At 41.2% G+C, this 13,004-nt stretch overlaps 3 pseudogenes across 1 annotated transcript in view; all 3 read left to right on the plus strand.

Moving 5' to 3' along the window:
- The first annotated feature begins 320 nt into the window (after nt 1-320).
- Nucleotides 321-2,557, plus strand: LOC101724028 (BTB/POZ domain-containing protein 10 pseudogene; annotated as a pseudogene).
- A 4,795-nt stretch (nt 2,558-7,352) lies between these two features.
- Nucleotides 7,353-11,863, plus strand: LOC101726217 (cAMP-dependent protein kinase type II-alpha regulatory subunit-like; annotated as a pseudogene).
- A 181-nt stretch (nt 11,864-12,044) lies between these two features.
- LOC147824673 (eukaryotic translation initiation factor 2 subunit 2-like) overlaps nt 12,045-13,004 on the plus strand; it is a 33,137-nt pseudogene continuing 32,177 nt past the window's right edge. Inside the window, exon 1 of the transcript XR_015441986.1 lies at nt 12,045-12,946. The product of XR_015441986.1 is annotated as a eukaryotic translation initiation factor 2 subunit 2-like (transcript). The remainder of the gene's footprint in view (nt 12,947-13,004) is intronic.

Here is a 13,004-nt window from a genome sequence, read left to right on the forward strand (position 1 = left end):
AAATACAGTGGAACCAATCCCTTCTGCCACTTCATACTCTCCCTTTTCATTGGGACATGTAAAGTTATGTTCTCGACCAGATCCAAACATCCGGCCCAACACTGTATTTGGCTGTGCAGTAAAAATAGATGGGTCTACAACAAATCTAGTGTTATCCACTATTAATGTCACTCGTTCTGATGTTCTTACATTTTGAGCTCCTTCTTTTGCATTTTCATATACAAATACCATCTCCCCAGTTGTCTTACAGCTACCATCTGAACTTGACTGACTACTGTCTCTGCTGCTCTTCCCAGCACTGCTAACTGAACCATTTGGAGATGCTTTTTGAGGATGAGGACTGCTTGAGCGAGAGGAACTATGATCTTTTTCTCTTTCAATATGGTGCTGCCGTGTTGGAGAGGTAACATTTCTAATACAAGGAGTGAGTTGAGACTGTTCTTTCATGAGATGAATCTCGTGATCTGTCACTTGATCTTCATCTGTCTTGTGATCTCTCCTGTCCCCCATTAGCACCTTGTAGACTCATTTTGGTGTGGTCTACTCCTCCTTTAGCAACATGTGAGGAAATACTTCGTTACCTGTGCTTCCCCTTCAAGGCAAAGGCTGAGGCCAACGCCGCCTCCGCTTTCTCCTCAACCAGATCCCACCAGAGGTGGGTGTAGAGGCGGCCCATATGACAAATTTTTATTGTGCTAGTGCAGTTCTAGGACATGATTATCTTCAGCTGCTATAAAACCATTAGTTGAAAGATTGGAGGAAAAGTTTATAATAGACAAATCAAAATGACTACCACTGAACTTACTGATAGATCTTATCACAAGAAGAGATAGATGCAAACAGATATTATGTCTTCTGATTTGATACAATAAGAAGCATATAATAACACCCATTAAGTACTTTTGCTAAAAAAAAAATCAAAACTAGATCTGGAGAGAGGCTTCTGGATTTAACTATCAGGTTAGGAAATAAAGGGAACAAAGGAACATGGTAACACTGTAGCAAGAAAGATCAAAATCTGGAATGTGGCAAGCTCAGAACAAACAGTATGATTTATTTACCAAATAATTGTAAGGAGAAATCAGGGGAAAGACATAGAAACTATACATTAGAGACCTAAATGATCAATCAAATTCAAAGTGTGTGCCTTGTTTGGAACCAACTGTGTTACTTTTCTCTCGTTGCTGAGACAAAATATTCAACATTGAAAGTTAAAGGGGGAAAGGTTTATTTGGCTTACAGTTTGTAGCTTCATAATCAGCTCACTCCAGGCAGAGTGGCATAAGTTCATGGTGATGAAAGGTAGCAAAAGCAATAAGAGACCTTTAACAGGGGCCTTTCTGCCCCTTTTATCTTATTCAGAGTACTTAGGGCAGGTAGCACTCATGCCCTTAATCAGTTAGGGCTTCAGATGAGTCCAGTCCAGGCTAACAGTGTGACTACAGCTTCCTGAGAAGGGCTAGAACCACCTGGCTCGGCTACTCCTGAAAATGCTGTGTCATAGAAACTGTGTGAGATAATAAGTGTCTATTACTGCTTCAATTTGCTAAAATAAGTTAATTGTTGAAGCTGGGTGTTGAGTTCATTGTATTTCTTTTGAATATAGTAGTGCTATTAAATGTAGAGATCTCAGTGCCCTGATGCATGAGTTATCAAATGATGGTGCTTGTAGACAATTTGAATTTTATCTGGAAGAAATGATCCTCCCTCTCATGGTAGCTAGTGCCCAGAGTGGAGAATGAGAATGTGATATAGTGGTGCTTGCAGATGATGATGTGGTTGACTGGGATGAAGAGTATCCACCACAGATGGGAGAAGAATATGCACAAATTATTTATAGCACAAAATTATATAGATTTTTCAAGTATATTGAAAACAGAGATGTGGCCAAATCAGTCTTGAAGGAGAGGGGTCTTAAGAAGATTAGATTGGGAATAGAAGGTTATCCTACGTACAAAGAAAAAGTAAAGAAAAGGCCTGGGGGCTGCCCAGAAGTCATTTGCAACTATGTCCAAAGACCCTTTATTCGAATGTCCTGGGAAAAGGAAGAAGGAAAGAGTCAGCATGTAGACTTCCAGTGTGTAAAAAGTAAATCTATCACCAACCTGGCAGCAGCTGCTGCAGACATTCCCCAGGACCAGCTGGTAGTCATACACCCAACTCCACAGGTGGATGAGGTGGATATCCTCCCCATCCACCCCCGTTCTGGCAACAGTGACCTCGATCCTGAAGCACAGAATCCAATGCTGTGACACTGTCCCTGAAACCATAGCATGCTACTCTTCACAGTCTCCTCATTCACACTGCAAGGCCACTCTTCTTCATTGTGAGATGCACATGTTTAGGATATTGCAGTGTAGGGTTTTTAAAGACCAAACATAGCTGAATGGTTTTTTAAATGAGTACAATTCTAGCATCCTGAGGTTCCACCTATAAAAATGTATTTGTTTACCAGTAGATTTGTGAAATTGGTTCTTTGTATGGGGGACAGTCCTTTTTCACACATAGAGGTCTTTTCAGAAGTGGAAATTGGCAGCTGGGATGCTTTCAAGCAAGACTGGTATTCATCACACCCCAGATAAATGCAGAATATTACATAGTTGCACTTTATATATGGTGGGCAAATGGAACTGTTCAAGCCATTTCATAGTTGTGATGTATAATATAACTTAAGTGCTTCTATCTAAGTATTTCTTCAGTAAAACATGTATAGTTTGCTGCCCATGATGGACAAAATAGTATTTATCTTGGGCTTATTTGAATGATTAGGATGAGATTCAGTGCACATATCTTATTGGTTCACTTATCTCTAGTGCTGTTTTACCCTTTGAGAGTGAGTCACATGCAGGGAGTGTGAACATCAGAGGTGGTTTATTATCCAGTCTGCCTTACCCTTAATCTGTTCACAGATATTTATTTACTAATGTTTTTCTTAAACATTATGAGGTAGGCGAATGAATTGTTTGCTCTTCGTTTAATAAATGATTGTAACTCAAGTTTTTCATCAAAATAAAATTCCATTGTTTTAATGTTTCAGACCAACTTTATAACCACCTTGGCCAGATTTTTAGTCTCAGTTATATTTTCTGTCTTATTGGTGTAAGTACAGCTAGAAATCAAATAGCTTTTCAAATGAACTCTTAATTTGTTATATGTGTGACAAAGCACTTAAGTTTCTTACTAATTATAAAATATACTATAAATCTAAAGTAATATTAGAGCTGAAAAGAGAGTGTGTCTTAGTCCACCCTATATCCAATGTGAAATGACTTTACCCTAAGTTTAAGAGCCAGTTTCAGATACTAGTTCAATGTTTTTTGCATTATATTGTGCCGCTCTGTTTAGTAATTCATGCAAATGGTGTATTAAATATTCTGTGGGCTAATTTAAGAAAGAATCAGAAATATTTAGGTGTTTTGGGTCGGTGGTCGCTTAATGCTTGAAGCCATACAATTGAAAATAGTGGTAAGAAGAGTAGCAGTGGAGAGAAGTCATAATTGTGGACATAATTGTGCATTTGTAAATTCAAAGGATTTGATGTGTGTGTGTAAGAAATAATAACTTTGTTCTTCCATAAATTGAAATGTCAACATGGGGCTGGGGATTTAGCTCAGTGGCTCTGCCCGCCTGCTCTGCAAGTGCCAGGATCCGAGTTCGATCCCCAGTACCAAAAAAAAAAAAAAAAGAAATGTCAACAATTTGGAAATTAACTATTTTTCACAATGCATCTAGCACAGAGAAAGTGATATAAATCTCAGAACTGTTATGAAAATCAGAAGACACTGCAAGTGTTAGTAGCTGTTGGAATACCCACGGTTGGAATTGATGATACAGCCCTACAGTATGTAGAATTTTTTCTAATTATTTGAAATGAGAACAGTATTTAAGGAACAAGGGAAACATTAAAAATATTTAACTGTCTAATACATTTTTAAAAATTGTCATATGTCCATGTGGCTATTTAAATTTTAGTTAAAGCAGATCACTGGTCATATTGATGCATACCTATAATTCCAGCACTCTAGGAGGCTGAGGCAGGAGGACTCAACTTCCTAGACCAGCCTGGGCAACTTAGTGACTTAATGAGACCCTGTCTAGAAATAAAAAATAAAATAAAATAAGGATTAGGAATGTAGCTCATTGGGAAGAACCTGGACTTAATCTCTAGAACTACAAAACAAACAAACAAATAAAAAAATTAAATACAATTTTAAATTCAGTTCCTCAGTCACACTAACCATATTTCAAATGCTCAATATGTACAGTGACTACAGTATAGAACAATGCAAATATACTCTTCCTACGATCACAGAAAAGGCTATTAGATGTGGCCTAGAACTATTATTTTATTTTAAGTCTAGTATTTGTGATTTCTGAAATTTCATTCTAATTCTACCACCCTTTATACATTTATCAGCTGGAATTTTTCTATAAAGGATAACATTTCCCCATCAACTGTTCAGTTACTCTGGGATATGGTTCATACAGAAAAATCATGATAAGTGCTTACTTGCTTTTATTTATCAGCATTCAGAATAATGAGGTAATTCCTTGGCATTCTTCAAAATTGATCAAAAAATTCTGTTTTTTCATTGCTTTATATATCTTTATGAATCCATGAATATACATGATGTCTTCCAGTCCAGTGAAGTTACTGTTCTTTTTGATGCTTAAACTGACACATGCCTCCTACAGTAATATTGGATAGTTGTTTTTAATTTCCTATATAAGATGCTTCTGGTTCATTCTGTATATTTTCTGCCACAGACATGAAATCTGACATTTCTTCAAGTAGCTATGATTCCTTTTCAGAGAAAAATAATATTTAGAGACCACAGTCTGGGTTCTAGAGAGGCTCTCATTTCTATCGCTTTGATCATTGATTTGGACTCTTAGATTTTTTTATTTTAATATACAGAGCTAGATAATCTTTAAAATAAAATGCATCTTAAATATATACCAATGTTCCAAATCCAAATTTAGGAGTAAAAGTTTTATTTTTTGATTATATATTTGTATCTCTTTTTCTGGTGGACTGAAAATCATGGCTTCTAACCTCATGAAAACAGGTACACATATTCTCTCTCCTATAATATTCATAATAACTTATGATTGTTAAATATCTTGAATGTCACCCCTTTACCTTATAACCTTCAAATTCTGTGAATTGGTGTTTTTCCCTTGAAAATGAATCTTGTTATGTCTCTGGGGATGACCTTGAACTCCTGAACTCAAACAATCCTCCCTCTCAGCCTCCTGAGCTGTGCCAGTGTTCCCGACTTCTGCATGCATTTCTTCATGTTGAGGAATTGTTATTCTACATATAATTTAGTGAACCTGTCAGTGAAGGAAGGTGGAAATGAATCCCAGGCCATGAGAGAGCTAACATCTCTTGGGTGACTCTTAATAGGACAGAACCAGTAAATAATCTTTCCTTTTCACCTCTCAGTAGACCATTCCAAGACATGGTGAGTATGTGTAACATTTAGAGAAGACTTTTGTCTAACCAAGTAACTAGCTGTTTTCTTGTGAAGCTGTAGTCAGCTTCATAGGTCATAATGCATGACCTTGCATTCTCCCTTCCTTCCTCCCTCCTTCCCTTCCTTCCTTCCCCTTGTTCCTAAGTTGTGTTGCCCAAAAATTGTGCCTCTCATTAAGGCTCTACCATGAAGCGTTTGACTCTTACTCTTTTCTCTAGGGAATCCAGAAAAGGCCAGTTTCCCAGGATCTTCTTCTTCAGAGAGGTGAGAAGCAGTGCTGGGAATTTATGCTTTTAATAAGCATTCCAAATGAGTGTTAAAATCAGGCAAATGTGTCTGACATACCTTAAGACATCCTCAGGCCTTAGATCTTACACCAACAGGAAATGAGCTGAAAAAGCTATGCAGAATTCAGAAGAGGAACTCATCCTAGGCACTCTTTAGATATGGCTGGGAGGACAATGGACAAGGGGGATGAGCACAAAGAGCAGCCCAGAGGCAGCAAGAGGGGCTGACCACAGAACACTGAATGCCGCCAAGGCCAAGAGCACTTGAGAGCACTTGATGCCCCTGTCTTGCAGGGAGCTAATGTGTGCTACAAATGGGTGACCACCTTTTGATGTTTTCCCTCTCTCAATGAGCTCTTATTAAGGTTCTTCCAACAATTGGGTTCTTTTCAAAATGCTATTTATGTTGCTGGGTCATGGGGAGCCACATCTGGACTTAAATTACAGGTATGTAGCTAGCTCACAACTGAAGAAACCACCCCCTTACACACACATTCCCTCCTACAGCAGATATGGCATGACTTTAGCTATTTCTGCTTGCAGGAGGGAGGGTGGTGCCCCTAGAAGCATATGCTGAGACAAGAAATCTACTGCAAGCAGTTTATTTGGTAAGCAAAGGAAAATACTGGTAAAAGAGTGGGGAAGTGATGCAAAGAAAGTAAGGAAAGCAATATAGTATGCATTATCAAGTCAATTACTATTGTGTGCAAAAGGAGCTTCTTGCTATGGGAAACTCTCTAAGTCAGTATAGGCACATACCACAGTGTTAGCTCACCACAAGGAGTGAGGGGCCTGAAGTGTTCACATCAGCTCCCATCAGTCACTGGTGGAGAATAACTTCTGGAGAGGAAGAAACATTCACTCCTCTGCAATTGTGACCTGCTGTACAGCTGACAAAGTAGGCAACAGTCAGAGAAAACCCTTAGGCAAAGAAGTGCACAGCCGGGCAGACAGGAGTCAGGCCAGTATGCTTGAAAACGGTAAAGGACAAAAAGATATGGACAGGATCCCCAGTACCAAAAAAAAAAAAAAAAAAAAAAAAAGGATATGGACAGGCAGTGACAGTGTTTACTGCAAAATCCTGACGAGTCTTTCTTCAGTTGTGGGCTGTTATCTTAAATGAGAGCTTTTTTTTTTTTTTAAATTGTGCTCGCTGGGCAGTCGGAAAAGTAAAATGCATACAATGTCTGATTCTGCTTTCCACAATCAACCTTCTTCTATTCCCTAGGATTCTGGCAGGACTGTCATTTAAATCGTGAGAAAAATGCAAATCAAAACCACAATGAAATTTCACCTCATACCTGTTAGCATGGCTATTATGAAAAAAGACAGGAGGCCGCGCACGTCCGCCTGCGTCCTGCGTCACAAAACCGGAGCGAGCCCCGCCCGCCTGCCGGTGGTTCCCCGCGGCGGCGGCGACCGGGTGCCCGCGGCGGAAGTGGCAGGCTGGCTTTAAGAACGTAGGGTGGCGCGGCCCGGAACCGCAGCCCTGGCCGCCACGGGCGTGACACGAGGAGCCCTGAAGGAGCCGCATACGCCGAGCCGCGGGCGGAGGGCAAGTTCTCCTCACCACGCCGCCACCAGCATGAGACGCTTCCACATCCCGCCGGGGCTCATGGAGCTGCTTCAGGGCTACACTGTGGAGGTGCTGCGGAGGCAGCCGCCTGACCTCGTGGAGTTAGCCGCCTGACCTCGTGGAGTTAGCCGCCTGACCTCGTGGAGTTCGCAGTGGACTACTTCACCTGTCTGTGCGAGGCTCGCGCCCCGGCCGCCGCCGCCCTGTCAGGCGACTCCGAGCCCGATGCGGCCTCTGATGCCGAAGCGAGCAGCGACTCGGAGGTCGACGAGGACCTGGAAGTCCCGCTTCCCAGCAAATTTAACAGACGAGTATCAGTCTGTGCAGAGGCTTATAACCCTGATGAAGGAGGAGAAAATACTGATCCGCGGGTGATTCATCCTAAAACTGATGAACAAAGATGCACACTTCAGGAAGCTTGCAAAGATATTCTTCTTTTCAAAAATCTTGATCAGGAACAGCTTTCTCAAGTCCTCAATGCCATGTTTGAATGGACAGTCAAACTGGATGAGCATGTCATTGACCAAGGAGATGGTGGAGACAACTTTTATGTCATAGAAAGGGGAACCCATGACATTTTAGTAACAAAAGATAATCAAATGCATTCTGTTGATCAGAATGACAACCATGGCAGTTTTGGAAAACTATCTTTGATGTACAGTACCCCGAAGGCTGCTACCATTGTTGCCACCTCTGAAGGCTCCCTGTGGGGATTGGACCGGGTGACTTTTAGAAGAATCAGTGAATAACAATGCAAAAAGGAGGAAGATGTTCGAATCATTTATTGAGTCTGTGCCGCTTCTTAAATCATTAGAGGTGTCAAAACGAATGAAGATTGTGGATGTGATAGGAGAAAAGAACTGTAAGGATGGAGAAAGTATAACCACTCAAGGTGATAAAGGTGACAGCTTTTACATCATCGAGTCTGGTGAAGTGCTCATCATGACTAGGAGCAAGACTAAAAGAAACAAGGATGCTGGGAGCCAGTTTTGGAGAGCTTGCACTGGTCACCAACAAACCTAGAACTGCTTCGGTTTATGCAGTTGGAAATGTCACCTGCTTAGTTATGGATGTTCAAGCATTTGAGAGACTTCTGGGGCCCTGCATGGACATTATGAAGAGGAACATCTCACACTATGAAAAACAGCTAATGAAGATGGTTGGCTCCAGCTTGGATCTGACCAACCCTGGACAATAGATATGCTACATCCCAGAGCCGTCTCAGTGTGACACCAGACCCTTCTGGTCAGCCACAGGACACAGAAAATAGACACGACAGAACCGTTCCTGCTGTTGCCACCACTGCTGTGATTGCTGTGGTTTTGGGCATTTAGAAAATTTGAAAGTCAGCACTAAAGGATGAGCAAAGGTTTGACCCACACCTCCACTTTGTTTCTGAAAGCCCATTATTAAACCACTTGTAATGATTACTCCAACCCAGTTTTCGCATCTTTGGTTTAGAATTGCATGTCACTCCAACAATTTAAGTGCCTGATATAAAGTCCAAAGTGTAAATATCCTCCTTTCCTCTCTTGCTGCTACTATTGTTTTTGGAAGTTACCATAAAGTCTGCAGAAACCTGTTGTATAACTGTGGACACCCTCCTCCCGTCTTTTGTAGCCTTCAGTCTTCATCTGTCCTTTCAGAAAGTCCAAAATGTGTTCACAATTGCTGCCTTTGGTTTTATAGTAGAAAATGGTGCTTGATGTGATGGAGGTCTGTGGTCCACTGGCATTATTCAGCCTGCTAACAGCTTCACACATCCATGGTGATGCTTATGGAAAGGCATGGCAGGTTAGTACTCCAAAGCAGACTGAGTTTAGTAGAACCCATGTTAGCAAAAATAATTGAATTCAGCACCTTTTACCAGTAGTAGAGAGCAAGGAAAGGTTTTCTGGGTTAGAGTATTTTTCTTTTGTTTTGGTGAATGTTTTGTTTAACCTCTGCAGTTTGGATGAATGAATGAATTGTCATCCATTTATAAGGAGCCAGGGGTGGCCATTTAGTTCATTTGGTTAGAGCATGGTGCGAGTAGAAGTAGCCAGAGTCTGGAGGTGCCATTACTTTATCTGAGCTAAATACTTTCCTCAGCAGGTCCGGCTATTTCTTGTTCCCAGGTGCTTCTACTAGCTAATGGCACTATGCTGACAAGAAGTGCTACACAGACAGCCCGTTCTTTCTGTTCGAGTTGTTGCATAGTTTGGTTGTCGAACCATCAGTTTTTGAATTCTTTAGAAGCTTTCCTTTGCTCTTCCCTTCTCTTTTCTTTTAAGAAAGTATTTCTTGCCTGGGTGTGGTGGAGTGCACCTGTAGTCCCAGCACTCAGGAGGCTAAGGCAGGAAGGTTCTGTGAGTTCAAGGCCAGCCTGAACTTCAGAGTGAGACCCTGTCTCAAAAAAAAAAAAATGTATTTCTCTGTTAGAGGGATTCCCCTTGGGATGTATTCATCTATATGGAACTTGTCAGCTGCCTCAGACATTCATTCTAAAGTTCAACTCTGTGTTAGTTTCCAAAAATTGACATCATTGGGACTGGGAATATAGCTCAGTGGTAGTGTACTCACCCAGCAAGTGTGAGGCCCTGGGTACAGTCCTTGGCATCACACACAAAAAACCAAAAGGCATCATTTACAGTTTTATAGAATTACTGTGAAGACCTTTTTAATTAAGATGTTGGGATATTTGGGGTTCTAATTGCTCATCCCCAAAGACAGTAATTTAACTTGTATTTAAAACATTTTTAACCTTTTAATTTTAGTAGGTAAAGTTCTAGTGAATTGTCCTAATTAGCTATATTTCAGAATGACTTTTTTCTTAAGAATGATCTGGAATTAGAATGAAGTAGGGCTCTTTTTCAGACTACCCTGGGTAACCTATGTTGCAACTCTCAGAATCATGAAAGGGTGTATATAACTAATACTCCAAAACACGTAGCTAGCACTGGGAAACCCCATGTGCTGATCCTACATTTTCCTTAGGTTCTTCTTTTCTATGGTGTTGCTTTATTATCAAGTAAATTCAGAAAGCAGGTCTTGTACTTCACCAGATAAGAACCATACCTGTTTCTTGCAAGATAGCAGGTGGGCTTCAAGAGTGACCCAGAAGTCCAGCCTCAGACCTTGTTAGGACTGTGTTTGGATGCTGAGAAGATGCCCCCTGCCATTTCTTCATGCCACCATTGTTTAGGGTTGTCTGAATCCTGTGCCAGTTACGACTAGGTGTGGGCCTTTTCATAAGTCCCACTATGTCTTTCCTTTCACAAAGCCCTCCTTGACACCCTGATGTATTGATGGTTACCATTTTACAGATTAGAATTCATCATGTTCATGTCCTCCTGCTCCAGCTCCAATGGACATAGGCTCATCTGTCCAAGGCCTCACTGCATGTGAGTCCCCTGGGGCAGAGGATTAAGAGGGTGGGCCCCTAGCTTGAAGGAAGGAGACAGTAAAGGGAGCAGCATGAATGAGAAAGAGCAAAGCCATTTTCATAGTGTTCCAGTTCCCTTTGCAGCTTGGAGAATCAGCGGTGACAGACAAAGTTGGACTGAGGCCTAAGGTATCCCCATTGTGCCAAGTGAGCCCGACACTGACAGCTGAGCCTCACAGGGATAAATGCACGTTGGAAAGAGATTTCTTTGTTGTTTCATGTTTTCTTCTAAGGGTTGGAGTTTTATGCCTTCTTTTCTATCTTTGTTGTTGATTTTGGATGGCACAGAATGTTTCTGAGAGGCTTAGGCTTGAGGTCCAACCTGCAGTGTTTTCCTTCCTTTTGGCCCTGTTTTTCTCACTCTCTTTTCTTGGCTGAATTTTCTGAAGGAAAGGTTTGTGTGTTCTTGTCCTCTTGGTCCATAGTCTTCATATAGAATTATATTATATATAATTGCTATATAGTCTCTGAAACCAGAAGAGAGCTTTTCTTTGACCAGCTTAGCGAATGAATTCAGCAGCAAAGTGGGAAGTAGTCCTCCAGCCAGGAGAGATGGTGTTCAGCCCGAGTGCCCAGATTCTGGGCAGGGCACCACGGACACAGCGTGTTGTGTCGTGTCACAGAGTACAATCTTCTGTCACTTAGAAAAAGTGGAAGCATTTCGCACAAAGACAAAGGAAAGGACCCACGAATGTCATCTTTTATCTTTTGTTTTCAATGGACTGATGTTGGAAGTTTTGTTTTTGACATGTATTTGTAAAATCAATCTTGCCAAGATACAAGTTGTTTTGATTTTTCACTATTGTTACCTCTTGTTCCTCCTGTCTTGACTGCTGACGTTCCTCAGTGATTCTAATGTCTATTTTATGGGAAGCAGCCTTTCCATGGGTTTCCTTTTACACACTGGCGAGGCTATCTTTATACTTAAAAAAAAATAGTAAGATAACTGTCACTAACCTCATGGGGGATTTGCAGAAAATCATTTAGCCCACCTTGATTGAAGGGTAGAGCCCTCATTGTTTTATTAAGCTTGTAATAAATGATACCTAATTCAGCATTATTGTGCTACCTCAAGAGTAAAAATGTTTTAAGGTTATTTTGGTCCTGAGTTCTACATACAGCCTTTAAAACGTCTTTCAATTGGAGTTATTTTTTCAGTCATTGGGGTGAATCTTGTTTTAACCTGTTTCACACTTTTTTTTTTTTGGTACCGGGGATCGAACTCGAGTCCTTGTGCTTGCAAGGCAAGCGATGGAACCACTGAGCTAAATCCCCGGCCCCCTCACACTTGTTTTTTAATCTCAGAAGAATGATTGGGAAGCAATCAATTTTTGTTCTGTGGTGTTGAACATATTTATAATTAAAAGTAATTAAGAATTAAATCATTATTTGCCATAAACAAAGTTGGGATTTTTTAAAAGGAAACTCTAGGGCTTGGCTTCACTTTTGGTTAATAAAGGCTGACAAATCATGTCTGGAAAAGAAAAAGACAAGAGGTAACAAATGTTGACCAGGGTGTGGAGAAAAGGGGACCTGCTTATACTGCTCATGGGAATGGAGATTGACAGAGCCATTGTGCAAAAAGTATGAAGATTTCCTAAAGAAATTAAAAACAACTCCAATATGACTCACCAACCCCTCTTCTGGGTTTGTACCCAAAGAAAATGAAATCACCACCTTCTAAAGATACCTACACTCACTGGTGCAACCACCGTGGAAATCAGTGTGGAGACTTCTCAAAAAATTAAAACTAGGGCTAATTCTGCACAGGCGCACTTCCAACATTTGAAAGGAGGGCAAGGTGTCTTCCCCAGAGCCTAGTGTGGTGCTTTGGAAGTGTATCAGCAGGAGCAGCTATGACGCCAGGGCCTGGGGCTGGCTCACTTCCCATCCGTGCCAAGCCCACTTGAGCTGCAGCCACGTCCAGGAACGAGATGATTTTTGAGAGTAGGAGGAGGAGGGGGGGGGGAGGAAGGAGAAGGAAGAAGAAGAAGAAGCCCTTTATGTTAGATGAGGAAGGGGATGCCCAGACAGAAGAAACCCAGCCCTCAGAAACAAAAGAAGTAGAGCCAGAACCAACTGAAGACAAAGATGTGGAAGCTGATGAAGAGGACAGTAAGAAGATGCTTCTGATGATCTAGATGACTTGAATTTCTTTAATCAAAAGAAAAAGAAGAGGGCCAGGGATTTAGCTCAGTGGTTTCGCTGTCTGCTTCGCAAGTGAAAGGACCTGAGTT

This window comes from Heterocephalus glaber, unplaced genomic scaffold, assembly GCF_053883595.1.
Source record: "Heterocephalus glaber isolate CG9 unplaced genomic scaffold, H.glaber_assembly_v1.0 deba00001532, whole genome shotgun sequence".
In the NCBI taxonomy this organism is placed as follows: domain Eukaryota; kingdom Metazoa; phylum Chordata; class Mammalia; order Rodentia; family Bathyergidae; genus Heterocephalus; species Heterocephalus glaber.